We start from the raw sequence: 14158 nt of genomic DNA, 5'->3' as shown, positions 1-14158 counted from the left end.
GTTGTATTAAAAATGTATTAATAGTTTTGTGGACAAGGAGGTATTTGAATCATCAAGCGTGCCAGACAGTGTTAGGCAGTGGTTCCCAAACCTTATCCAGCTGCATTCCCATCTACAGTCAGAGCTCATTTTGCATGACCCCACACAATTACTGTTAGGCATGTCCGTACAGTTAGCAGCATGGAACTTGAGAACTGTCCCTGTGCTCCCAAGCACTTCCTGGAGGGAGCTAACCTGCGGCAGCCTAGTTTTTAAATAAGTTGCTTTGGTTGGGCTAGATGGGGTAAATCCCTGTTCCCTGTTAATTTTTGCAGAATGAACTGTCCCTATGACTGCACTTTCCCTACCATAAGTGAAAGCTAAATGGGAGAAGCTTAGGCCTGTTTCACTTGGAGGGAAGCTTCCTTGATTTAGCTTTCAAAGCAGGTAACAGAGGAACATAGGGGCAGTTATGATGTAGCAGCTGATGTACGGCAAGTTCCTGCCTCTTGTTAAGGGCACAGAATCTGTGCATTTACTTAATTCACTGGGAATAAGGTTTTACCACAGCTACAACAAGTTTGTGTGCCTACAGCTAATTGTAGGCTTGGAGGAATTCAGGACTTCATGATAATCATTAGTGCAAAGCTTCGGTCCCTGATTCGATTTAGTGGCGATTTGGCCTGATTCAGTGGCCAAATCTCTGAATCCGAATCGAATCAGAGGACCGTTTAATTTCCCTGTTCTGAGTTGGAACCATCTGAATCGATTCGGAAAGATTCGGACATAGACGCAGCTTTAAATGTTTTTTCTACATACTTCTAGGTAGCAGGAGGCTAATGAATGCTATGATGGTAGGGCTCACGGAGTGTCCCACAGGAGCATGGGGGGTCCCCAGGACACTCCCTGGCAGACCTGGAAGTGGACCGGAAGTACTTTGGGTCCACTTCCTGATTTGCTGCCAAGCATGTGCGCAACCCCGCCCCCCCCCCCCACTCCTGCGGGATGCCTCCATCTGCCTCAGCATGGCAGCATTCACAAGCCGCACTGGTACCTCGAGGTGTGTAGAAAAAACATTTAAAGCTGTGTCGATGTCCGAATCGCTGATTCTCTGAATCAGCATTAAATCTTTAGATTTGGATTTGGCCAAATCAAATCGGGGACAGTGATCTGAATCAACTATTCGAATCACTGTCCCTGATTCGGGCCGAATCCAAATTGAAGAGGCCCACTTCTGGACTAAAATTTTTTTAGCCCACTATACTGGACTAAATTTTTTCTTAATTTCTAGTATTTCTCAAATTCTATTATAACAGTGGGAAATATTTGATTCTGTATCACTTAGTAGTGTTTTTTCAAAGTATGTAATATGGAAGAGTTCTAGGACCTACAATACAGATGCCCTTTTGTTGTTCCAACCTTATGTCAGGTATTAGGAGCTGGCACAGTGTTATGAAGTTTTTCTGCTGAGTCACCTTGTTGGATGAAACATATGTTCATTTAGCTTCAAAGCAGACTGTGAAAGTGTTTGAGTGGATATGAAGGGGATTTCTTAGATAATGGAAATGAAGGAAAAAGAGAGAGTGCAAGCTAAGACTTATACTTTGTTGTTGTTTTGGGTACTGGCACGAGATCATTCAATAATGTGACAGTTGTGCTTCCTGCTAAACCACATGGGCATGGCAGGATGAATGATTTTGGGATCAGAGATCAAATCTCTATTAGACCATTATTACTTGGCAGTGTGGCAAGGCAAACCGCATGTTGGGTAAGGGGGAACCTTGCAGCTCTCTGTGCCCTGACATGCTGGACCAGCTGATGAACTCTCCTTCGCTCAACACCCTGAAAACCATGGGGCACAGCTATGCAGGACTGCACTCCACAGCTGTCAGCCTCCCAACACAGAGGGAGCTGTCAGCCAAGCCCCGCCAGCAGCAGGCTGAATGGTGTGGCTTTCTTGCTTCGGGCTCATTTAAACCAGCAACGAAAACATTACACACATTTTGTGGAATATATTTGTGGCTCATTTCCCATTTTTTCAAGCTATTAATTGCTTGAACATGTGGCTGGGTTACTATTTATGGTGCAATTAACAAGTTAATTGCATTTTAAGTGTCATGTCCACTGCGGGCCTCAGTTGATGCGGAATATTTATTCTCTAGTCAATGAGTTCTTGGGTGAAGAATGGGAAGGGAATGCCGCCTATTTAGAGTTAGTGGCAGGATGGAACAGGTACCTTGAAAAGAAATAATGAATGTTGGTGCCATTTACCTGGGAGTTGTAGCAGCAGCAATAGCTTTGTAAGGAACTGCTCCAAGGTTTCCTTAATTTAGATGTAAGACCCAGGCTGCCAATAAATCCCAGCCCTTCCTGGCCTAACTTGGGAATCATAGGTTAATCTTTTCTAGTAAGGCAGTTGTTATATATCAGTGAGAGAAGTCCTCTGTTATCTTTGAGTTGAGAGAGGTAGTTAGGTGGATTAGTCCGAATTAAGGGTTAAAAGTAGGATGGCACCTTATAGACTCATTCATTCAGAGAGGCATAAGCTTTCATAGACTACAGCCTACTTCATCCAAGGCTACGCATCTGTAGTCTACAAAAGCTCATACCTCTCAGTTAATCTATAAGGTGGAACCATGCCCTGCCTTCTGCCTAGTTTATCTTTGTGGGCCCTTTATCTGAAATGAAAGGTAGGAGCAATCTCTTCTAATGTGAGTAAAGATGATTCTACAACTGCCAGTGTTAAACCTAACCCAGATTTCAGTCAATGCAAAACAGATGTATTGCATCAGACATCACACTGTCTGATTCTGCAGGTCTTTAGTTTTTTTTAGTTAATTTTTCAATGGGTCTGCTTGACTAAATAAAGACTGGTATATGAGAGAGGCACTTCAGAGTTGGAACAGGGTAGTCTCACAAAAACTAGGTTGATAACTTCTGGCAGTATTTTATATTTTAATTGCATAATATTTTTAAAAAATCCTCTCTACAAGCTATTCAGTAAAGCAATTCAAGAGCAAGAACATGAGATATGTGGTAAATATATAAACATCTATAGATGGATTAATATAGAAATAAATATCAACAGCACTTACAGGGATTAAATTAATGGGAAAATTGAACTTTATTGCTAACTGTGATATCATTTCACTAGTGAAGAATATATTTTAAGATGATTTCTAGCTAAAATATCTCAGCATGAAAACAAGCATATTGCTTCTCCTGAATTACTTATTTAAGCTTCTGTCATTCCTATGCATTAGTCAGCGATCCATATCATCTAAAGTAATTTAATTTCAGTTGGAGCTGACTATTAGAAACCTTGAAAATGACAGAAGTTAGCCAATTTTGGGATTACTAATACCATAAGCTCTCTGTGCTTAATGAGCATTGTTTTTACATTATGTTCAGGTGAGTGTGTACTTTTGATAAAAGCACAGCTTTCTTTGGTCACAAGGCTAAAACAGAATACACTGTATGTGAAATACAGCAATGGAAAAAAGTAATATAGGAAAAGTGGTTCCTCTGATTCTTAATTCAGCATTTCTCTCATTTTTATGAAAGCCCCTGTGAAGCTTACTTCAACAATTCCAAACTACTTATAGGAAAATTAATGAAACAGTTATCATAAGTGATGCTGTAGCATGCTTCAGATAATTATAATTACAAGCAATAACTAGCATTGCATCACTTGTTATGTATGTGAACCTTATTGTACATTTAATGCTGCCATTCCATTCTGCAGAGCTTAGTACAGGAAGAAATAATAACAAATAGGGGGAATGAATGAGCAGGTTGAGAAGAAATACAGGGAGGTGGCTACACCTTGCCAGTTGCACATTCTTGATTTCCAACACTGGATGCTACACATTTCTTCATGCAATACTTCAGCAGGCACCCAAGTTCCCCTTATTTTCAGCATGTTGACCCGCCCATAAGCTCTAGGACGTTGTCCTTCCCCATGACTGTTCAGGTTATCTTTGTCTCTTTTACCTTGTGAGACAGCTCAGAACAGAAAGAATCAGATTAAATAGGAGTTGCAGCTTTCAAAGCAATTTGGTAGTATTTCTGGGTTCCATGATAGGAACTTCAAATTTGGGAGAGGAAGAGAAATGAAGTGGTAGGGATCAAAGACAGAAGGTTAAGGCTAGGGGTATATTAAAGTATTTTGAGGAGTTAGAGAAAATATGGCAATCGTGGACAAAGAGATACTGATAGGGGCAGGTGGTTGCAGTATGATAGATCTCTTGGGTTGGGCAGGGGGCAGGGCAGAAGAAGAAAGTAAAACAAATATCAGTGACTAGGCTAGTCACTAAACATTTGGAGAAATGTTCCACCTAGATCAGAACAGGATGTTGGTAGTGAGAGAGAACTATATGAGCCTAGGCAGGGCTAGGAAGGAGGTGAGGCTGAGGAGAAAATACTTGCACTTTGCCAAAACGCATCACTTTACAGCACCCTCTTTTTAACTGGACATGCTTGGCAAGTTTAGGTCTTTGACACTACCTCCTGCCTGGTCAACATACGAGTCCATCATGGACTATCACTAGTCTATCATAGTCCATTACTAGTCCATCTTGAGTGCGGGACCAGGCTGGACTAGTGGGATCTGAAATTTTGTGGTGCTTTTCTGATCAAGTTTTCCCATCTCTGACTAATCTTACCAGCAGAGTTGAACAGCAGTTTTTCACCTCCAGTGTTGTCTTCTGCCACTGGGGACTGCTGTGGTGCTGGCACTGATGTCAGGCACCTGTAGCCACCAAGGAGGATTATACCTCCTTGGCTTGCACTTGCAGGGGGTCAGTTAGAAAGGCCAAGGCAGCAATGGAACTCAGGCTGGCAACAAGAATTAAGGACAACAAAAAGTCCTTTTTCAGGTACGTAGGGAGCAAAAAGAAGGTGGATGGTAACATCGGACACCTACAGGACAGGCTAGGGAAATTAGTGACAGATAGGAGGGAAAAAGCTGAACTCTTCCATGAGTTTTTTGCATCAGTATTCCTGAACACGGGCAAAGACATATCTCCAAATTGAACTACAGAAAGGCACAAGAGGGACTATAGAAAGGCCCAGCAATGATTAGCACTGACCTAGTGAAGGGGTAGTTGGAGGGACTTGATGTGTTCAAGTCAACAGGCCCAATGATCTTCATCCCAGGGGTGCTGAGAGAATTAGCTAGTGCCATAGCAGGACCACTGACAAGACTGTTTGAGCACTCATAGCACTTGGCACAGGTCCCAGAGAACTGGAAAAGGTACAATGTGGTCCCTATTTTCAGAAAGGGGAGGAAGGAGGATCCAGATAACTATAGACCAGTAAGTCTCACCTCTATCCTTGGGAAAACCTTTGAAAAAATTATTAAGGACTACATTTCATAGATTCATACATTCATAGTTTGTTAGGAGCTGGAAGGGACCTTGCAGTTCATCGGATCTAGCCCCGCCCCTATAGGCTGTAGACAACTGGGGTTAAGTGACCCCAGCAAGGTGACTGTCCAGTTTCCTCTTGAAACCCTCCAGGGTAGGTGACTACACCACCTCTGGAGGGAGTTTATTCCAGAGCCTGGACACCCTGACTGTGAAGGAATTTTTCCTGGTATTAAGCCTGAAGCAGCCTTCCAGGAATTTGTATCCATTGGTCCTGGTCTTTACCGGGAGTGCCCTAGCGAAACCGAGCTCCTGATGCACTCCTCTGATATAGTGGTAAGCTGCTATCAAGTCCTCTCTCAACCTTCTCTTTTTTAGGCTAAAGAGGCAGCCTTTCCTTGTATGGCTTGTCAAGTTTTTCCACATCCTTATTGAAGTGCGGTGCCCAAAATGGGACACGGTACTCCAATGCGGTCTCTCCAGTGCTAAGTACAAAGGGAGTATCACTTCCTTAGTTTTACATGAGATGTATTGATTGATGCATGCTAGTGCGTTATTTGCCTTGCTGGCCACCACATTGCACTGATGGCTCATATTCATGTAATGGTCAATCATTACCCTTAGGTCCCTTTCGGCTGTGGTGCAGATCAAGCTGTCACCACCGAACCTGTATGTATATTGAGGTTTGTTTGACCTCAGATGGAGCACCTTATACTTGGAAGTGTTAAACTTCATTTGGTTCTGGTCTGCCCAACTCTCAAGCCTGTCCAGGTCTGCCTGTGTCTGCAGCCTATCATCTGACGTGACCATACTGCCCCATAACTTGGTGTCGTCTGCAAACTTGATCAGCGAGCTTTTTTGGATTTCCCCCGTCCAAATCATTGATAAAGCTGTTGAAAAGCACTGGTCCAAGCATGGACCCCTGAGGGACACCACTGGCTACTTTGCACCAGGACAACACAGATCTGTTCATGAGAACTCTCTGGGTCCTACCCTGTAGCCAGTTTCCCACCCACTGAACCATTGAGCAGCTGAGCCCACAGCTTTCCAGTTTTCCCACAAGGATATTATGGGATACCGGATCAAAAGCCTTTTGGAAGTCTAGGTATATAATGTTTACCTCATCTCCCATGTCCAGGTGGTGAGAGACCTGGTTGTAGAAGGAGATCAGATTGGTAAGATAAGACCTACCCATGACAAAGTCATGCTGGCTGTCATTCAGAATTTTACCCTCAACGAGCATATCAATTCTTTAATGAGCTTGTCCAGGATTTTCCCTGGGATAGAGGTTAGGCTGATTGGCTTATAGTTGCCCGGGTCCTCCCTCTTCCCCTTCTTGAAGATGGGCACAATATTGGCCCTCTTCGAATCCTCAGGGATTTCCCCTGCGCACCATGACTTTTGAAAGAGTTTTGCCAGGGGTTCTGCGATGACCTCAGCCAGCTCCTTCAGCACTCTTGGATGAAGTCCATTCAGTCCCACTGACTTATAAATGTCTAGCTTTTCTAGTTGGTATTGCACCCACTCAGCATCCACAGTGGGGAGGCTGTCATTCCTGGCATGCCCCCTATGAGCCTTATCTTGCTTGTCTTTCCCCTTGGTCCAGTGAAATACCAAAGCAAAGTGGGCATTCAGGAGTTCAGTTTTTTCCTGAATATCAGTTACCAGCTGTCCTGAAGTGTTAATCAGGGGTCCCATGCTTCGATGTGTTTTACTTCTACTGCCTACGTACCTAAAGAATGACTTCCTATTGTCCTTGACTCCTGTAGCTAACTTAACCTTGGCTTTCCTGATCATTTTCCTACAAGTGCTGGCCACTATTGTATAGTCATTCTTGAGGACCATCACTAGACTGGGAGGAGTGGGAGTCCAGCAGGAAAAATAATGCTGAAGGGCAACCAGCAAGGATTCATAGCAGGAAGATCCTGCCTGACACACCTTGTTTCTTTTTACAACCAGGTCACAAATGGCTTAGACACAGGAGTTGAGGTGGATGTCATATACTTGGATTTTAAAAAAACCTTTGACACAGTGTCACATCCCATTCTCATTAAAAAAAAAACTAAGCAGCTATGACTTTGATGATTACATGGTCGGGTGGGTGGTGAACTGGCTAATGGGATGCACCCAGAGAGTGGTGGTAGGCAGGTTGGTCTTGACCTGGAAGGATGTGGGCACTGGTAAGGCCGCAGCTGGAGTACTACATCCAGTTTTGGGTGCCACACTTCAAGAGAACCTTGAGAGGGTCCAGAAGAGGACCACTCGTATAGTTAGGGGTCTGCAGGAAAGATCCTATGAGGACCTGGATCTCTTCGGCCTCTGTAAGAGAAGTTTGAGAGGGGATCTGGTGGCCATCTACAAATTCATTTGGAGGGGCGGGGGGAAGCAAGGTGTAGGAAATACTCTGTTTACCAAGGTGCCCCTTAGAGTAACTGGGAACAACAGTCACAAACTGACAAAGAGCAGGTTTAAATTAGTCATTAGGAAGAACTTCTTTACAGCAAGGCTTACCAGAGTCTGGAATGGGCTTCCAAGGGAGGTGGTGCTCTCCCCTACCTTGTGGGTCTTTAAAAGGAGACTTGACAAACATCTGGCTGGAGTCATCTGACCTCAGCACCCTTTTCTGTCCAGGGCAGGGAGTCAGACTCAATGATGTACTGAGGTCCCTTCCGACCCTAAAAATCTATGAAATCTATGTTCTCTGCTGCCTGTAGCGCCCTAGCTGCACTGACTGTCCTCTCTCATGCAATGCTCCCTCACTAGGGCTGTGCACAGCTTTGGTCCCTGATCTGATTCAGTGGTGATTCCGCCGAATTTGGTGGTCAAATCTCCAAATCTGAATTGAATCAGGAGACCCTTTAATCTCAATTTGGAAAGATTCGGTGATTCAGATATAGACACAGCTTTAAATGTTTTTTTCTACATACCTCAAGGTACCAGATGGCTCATGAATGCTGCAATGGTGGGGCAGATGGAGGTGCCACAGGAGTGCAGGGGCTCCCCAGCATGGTTGGCAGCATACCCAGAAGTGGACCAGAAGCTTCCAGTCCACTTCTGGGTCCACCAGGGAGTGTGCTGCCCCCCCCCCCCCGCTCTTCTCTGCAACTGGTGCCTCCTGGGTGGGGGTGGCACCCGGGGTCCCCCCTTGGCCAATTGCCAAGCTGAGGGGACACAGGAGGGAGACCCAGCATGCTCAGCATTGGCCCAGAAGTGGACCAGAAGTATGTCTGGTCCACTTCTGGGATCGCTGCCGAGCATCCCGGGGGTCTCTCGCGCTCCTGTGGGATGCTCCATCCACCCCAGTATTGCAGCATTTATTAGCTACGCCTGGTACCTCAAGGTATGAAGAAAAAATATTTAAGCTGTGTCTGTGGCTGAATTGCTGATTTTCCAAATAGGCATCTAATCTTCAGCTTTGGATTTGGCCAAATTGAATCGGGGACAGTGATCTGAATCAATGAATCGAATCACTGTCCCCGATTTGGGCCAAATCTGCATTGTATATGGCCCATTTTGCACACCCCTATCCCTCACCTTGCTTTCTGCAATGGATCATACAGGAACCGAGGATACCACGGTAAAGTCAATATAGGTTAATATGCCTTAGTATTACTGCACTTTATTAATGGTCAGTGTGTCACTTGGGAGAATGGGGTATAACTTTTGAAAAACACTGGTCTGCTATAGATGCCAGTTAATGGAGTTACTTACAGTTCAAGAGATAAAATCTTATGCTTTTTATTGCTGAAGGTCACAAGTTCAAGATCTGCCCTTGACCCAGAAACAGTCATTATGTAACAGGAAGAGAAAAGAGCTTATGTTTTTCACTGACAGGTGCACAGTAGCAAGACCAAGAAAGAAACTGCTTTCTCATATGCTTCAAATCTTTGTCAGGGAAATGGACTTGCTTTTGTAGGAGATAGTAGAGCAGAAGGCAACTTGTCATCATAAAATTCACTACAAAATTTAGTTTGTCACTAAATAACCATAAATGCTTGATTCTGATGCACCTTTGATGGCAATTCATATATGGAGTTTATGGCACTTGTGGTTTTCATATGTCTGCAGTGAAAAAATGCTGTAAATCTTTTGGGGGTGAAATTGTGAATTTCCAGCTTTTAGGCCAGCAAATGCAATGTTAGTGAGCCTGACTAATGTCAGTCAAATAATCCTCTTTCAGAAATATTCTGAGAATCCCACTGAAAATCTTAACATACTTTTGAAAATAAGATTATAAGTTTGCATAAATTTATTTGTAAATCTTGCCCACATTTACTTTAACTGTGAAAGAAGTTGATAGTTTATATGTAAAGTTATAATTACAAAACAGTTTATACACTCTAAAATATTATTTATTTTTTACCTACGTTACTTGATTCAATATTCAGTGATAAGATTCAGGCATTAATAGCACCAGAAATTTTGAGAGATGATATTTCAGTAAGAACTGAGTGAAGTTAATATCCTCCAATTTTGTTTTGCCAGCAAATTTTCTTTTGTACATACTTTCTGTGCCAGGTCATTGATGAAAATGTAAAATAAGTCCAGTCCTAAAACAGTTTTTCAGCAGTTCCACTAATATCTAACCTATTGTCTGATGGTCCCTTTTCAGCACAACCTGCTGTCTTTTTCCCTTTTGCTATTAGCTAAATTGTTTTACTGACAATATGAATATTCTGAATATGGAGGCATAGCTTTTTAAAGGTACTGTCATACACAGATAATTTTCACTCAGAAGGTACAGCTACTGCTGCAGGCATTATTTATGATACAGCAATAAATGGTGTATAGCAGGGGCGGGCAATTATTTCGGCTGGAGGGCCACTTGACAAGTTTTGGCAAGTTGGTGATGGCCACACGGGTAGCCCCACCCCTTGACAGGTGCCCCATCCCCTGGTCACCATCTTGGGACCAGAAGATCTGCCCTCTAACCCCTGACCTTTGCATCCAGCAGTCCCTCCCCTTGCCCCCAGAAGTCCTTCTTTCAGCGAGGGGGTTTACCATCTTGGAACCAGAAAAAAACAAACAATATTCTAAAAATCAAATGTGTACTACAACATTCATTAATTTGATTTAAAAAATATTCTTGTCCTTATTTACATGTGTTTGCATAGTGTACATAAAGGTGATTGCATAATTGCTTAAAATGAAGTCTTACTCTTGTATATTGTGGAGGGGTGTGAAGGAGTGTGGGGGCATGGGCAGGAGGCTGTGGGTGTGTGTGTATGTGGGGTTTACAGAGTGTGTGGCTGTGTGCGTGGAGGGTGTGGGTAGGTATGGGGTTGAGGGTGTGTGGATATGTGGGGTGTGGGTGGGTATGGAGTTTGTGGAGGGCTGTGAGTGTGTGGGGAAGGGTGGCCGGGGGGGTTGTGGTATGTGTGGAGAGGTGTTGTAGGGCACTAAGAGCAGTGGCAACTTAGCTAGGGAGCCCTGAGAGCTAGGCAGGGCTCCACAGCTGCAGGTTACTTTGGCAGCAGGATAATCAGGGTATTAGCTGGCATCTGCACCCAGTTAGCTGAAGGGAAGGAAGCAGGGCCCTGGGCACATATAAGCTCCAAGGCTGGGGCTGGCAGGAGGTTAGTTCTCTGTCAGCAGCCCCGGGGGAAGGAGCTCTTGCAGAAATGCTATGCAGAGATGCTTGGTTGCCTATTCTGCTGCTGGTAAGACTAATGGGCTGTAGGAGCTCCTAAAGTATCTGGGGCTAGGAGATGCACATTGTTGAGGGAGAAGCTTGCCTCTTTAAAGGGGTAGAGTGTGACCTCCAAAGTTACTGTTGCTGTTATGTTATAGCTCAGGATCTTGTATTTATGTTATTTGAATCTGGTGGACTGGGATGAGGCTATTTGAGAAGGAGGCATCATTAGGGTTGAAGTGGGCCCAGTGCCAGTGAGGATGCAGGGAGCCCTGCATCTGTGATGGCACTGCCACAGGGGGTGGATGGACCCAAGTGCCAGAGGGCACCGCTACTTGGGGTTAAGGGCCTAGTAATGACAGGAGGCTGAGTCAGACTGCAGCCTCATCAAAAGAGATCACGTTTAAATACAATCTGCGAGGCATGGGGCATGGTAAAGGGGAGGTTTTGGAGCCACATATCTATCCCATAAGTCTTAGGGTGTCTCGAGAGGCACTGACTTTGGGTGAGATACAGTAAGGGATCCAACATCAGCAGGATTTAGTAGGGTTCAGCAGGACTGTTACCACACAAACTCGTGGGCAGCCTCCCGACTTACTATTTTTACCAACAAGATGTGGCACTTGAGATTAGAAGGTGCCCACAGGGCAGAGCAGGCATGGTCACAGAGCACTAGAGCCATCTTGGCCATCCCTGGGGACCCCATGCCAGGACGAGAGGGAGGGTGGCTGGGGTGTGTGAGGATGTGTGGGTGTGGGGTGTGCATAAGCAGTGTGTATGGTGGTGTGAGGGGGCAGGTGGATACCTGTGTATGGTGGGGTATGCATGTGGGAATTCCCCTTATGTGGGAACTGACCTGCAGACCAGTACCCCATGGTTGTCATCCATGTGGGGATGAATGATGCGGCCAGGGGCAACCCTGACCACATCATGAAGGATTTCAAGGCTCTGGGGGACAAGCTTAAGGAGACGGGGGCGCAGGTGGTATTCTCCTCTCTTCTTCTGGTTGGCTGATCTCGTACAGTGAGCTTTAAACTAACATTGCTGGGGGAGGGGCTGCAGGAAGACGAGGAGACACCACCCGAGCAAGACAGGTAACAAATGCTAGGAGTGCCCAGGTAAGAAACAGGGGTCCAAACAGTCTCCCAAATCAGGGGGTGACACATGCAGCTAGGCAGGGCCTTAAATGCCTATATAAATGCTCGTAGTATGGGGAATAAGCAGGAGGAACTTTCCCTCAGAATAGCCAGTTCAGACCCAGACATAATAGGGCTTACAGAAACGTGGTGGGATTCATCCCATGACTGGATAGTTAGCATTAGGGGCTATAGCATTTACAGGTGGGATAGAGAAGGAAGGAAAGGTGGGGGTGCGGTGCTCTATGTCAAGAAGCAATACATATCCTCTGCCAGCAAAAGGAGGGGGGACAAGCTGAAGTGCTCTGGGTCAAGATACAAGGGGGCCATGGGGAGAGGGATTTAACGGTGGGGGTCTACTACAGACCCCCCAACCAAGGGGAGGGGCTGGACTGGGAATTTTCTGGCCAGCTTGCAGAGGCACTTAAAGCAAGGGATGTAGTTGTCATGGGTGACTTCAATTAGCCGGACATCTGCTGGGAGGAACAGTCAGCCAGGTCGACTGTTCTGGGAGGTTCCTGGCCGAGATACAGGACCTCTACATAATTCAGGAGATGCACAGTCCCACCAGAGGAAATGCCCTGTTGGACCTGGTCCTGGCCACAGGCGATGACCTGGTAAGGGGCCTCCAGGTCTTTGACCACCTGGGTGATAGCAGTCATTGCTTGCTGGAATTTACCATCCAGCACAGGGTGTCAAGGGCCAGGAGCAAGGCAGTAGCCCTAGACTTCAAGAAGGCCTACTTCAAGGAGTTGAGGAGATTAGTGGGAGAGGCACTGGGATGCTCAAGGGCAGGGGAACTCAGTGCCCAAGATGAGTCGTCGTTCCTTAAGGAGATGATACTCAGGGCCCAAGGGGTGACCATCCCAACAAAAAGCAAGGGGGGCAGGAATGCCCGAAAGCCCCCCTGGCTCACCAAGGGCATCTGGGAATGCCTGATTGCCAAAAAGGCGGCGTACACCCGGTGGAAGGGGGGTGCTATCTCCAAAGAGGAGTATACCTCCTAGGGGGGCTGTCAGGAAAGCTAAGGCAGACGTAGAGCTAGGACTAGCGTCCAAAATCCAAGATAACAGAAAGTCCTTTTTCAAATATATAGGGAGCATGAAGAAAGCACTGGGAAATGTGGGGCCCCTGCAAGATCCTCTGGACAATCTGGTGGTTGTGCCAGAGAAGAAAGCAGACCTCTTTAACCAATTCTTCACCTCTGTTTTCTTGGGCAGGGACTGGGACTTCCCCACCATGATGCAAGACGGACTCGAGGGGAGAGCCTCCAGGCCTCAGGTTGGGGAGGATTGGGTTAGAGAGCTTCTGGAGGGGCTGGACGTGTTCAAATCAGTGGGTCCAGATGCTCTCCACCCCCGGGTGTTGAGGGAGCTAGCAGGGGTTATTGCAGGGCCCTTAGCATGGCTTTACGAGCACTCATGGTGCTTGAGCCTGGTGCCAGATGATTGGAAGGTAGCCAATGTGGTCCCCATCTTTAAAAAAGGGACTAGAGAGGACCCGGGCAACTATAGGCCCATCAGTCTTACCTCAATCCTAGGGAAACTCTTTGAGAAGATCATCATGGAGCACATCTGTGATGGGCCGGCCTCAGAGATGATGGCCAGCACGGTTTCAAGGGCAACCAGCACGTTTTCATTAGGGGCAGGGCATGTCAGACCAACCTGATTGCCTTTTATGATCAGGTCACAAAAGCCTTAGATGCAGGTGTTACTGTAGATGTAGTCTTTCTGGACTTCAGCAAGGCCTTTGACACCATGTCCCACCCCATCCTCATTAAAAAATTGGGCTACTGTGGCATTGATGCCTACACAGTCAGATGGATTGCGAATTGGCTGAAGGGTTGCACTCAGAGGGTGGTGGTGGATGGGTTATATTTGACTTGGGGAGAAGTGGGCAGCGGAGTCCCCCAGGGCTTGGTCCTTGGGCCTGTGCTGTTTAATCTCTTTATCAGTGATTTGGACGACAGGGTGAAAAGCACCCTGTTTAAATTTGCTGATGATACCAAAATTTGGGGTGAGGTGAGCACGCTAGTAGGGAGGGAA

General features: G+C 45.9%; 1 protein-coding gene across 1 annotated transcript in view; it reads right to left on the bottom strand.

Moving 5' to 3' along the window:
• Positions 1 to 14158, bottom strand: part of SLC1A3 (solute carrier family 1 member 3) — a 103718-nt gene that overhangs the window by 12842 nt on the left and 76718 nt on the right. The gene's annotated exons all lie outside the window — the stretch shown is intronic.

The sequence above is a fragment of the Crocodylus porosus genome, unplaced genomic scaffold, assembly GCF_001723895.1.
Source record: "Crocodylus porosus isolate Cpor-Errol unplaced genomic scaffold, CroPor_comp1, whole genome shotgun sequence".
NCBI classification, from domain to species: Eukaryota; Metazoa; Chordata; order Crocodylia; family Crocodylidae; genus Crocodylus; species Crocodylus porosus.
This window is presented reverse-complemented; position numbering and strand designations above follow the sequence as displayed.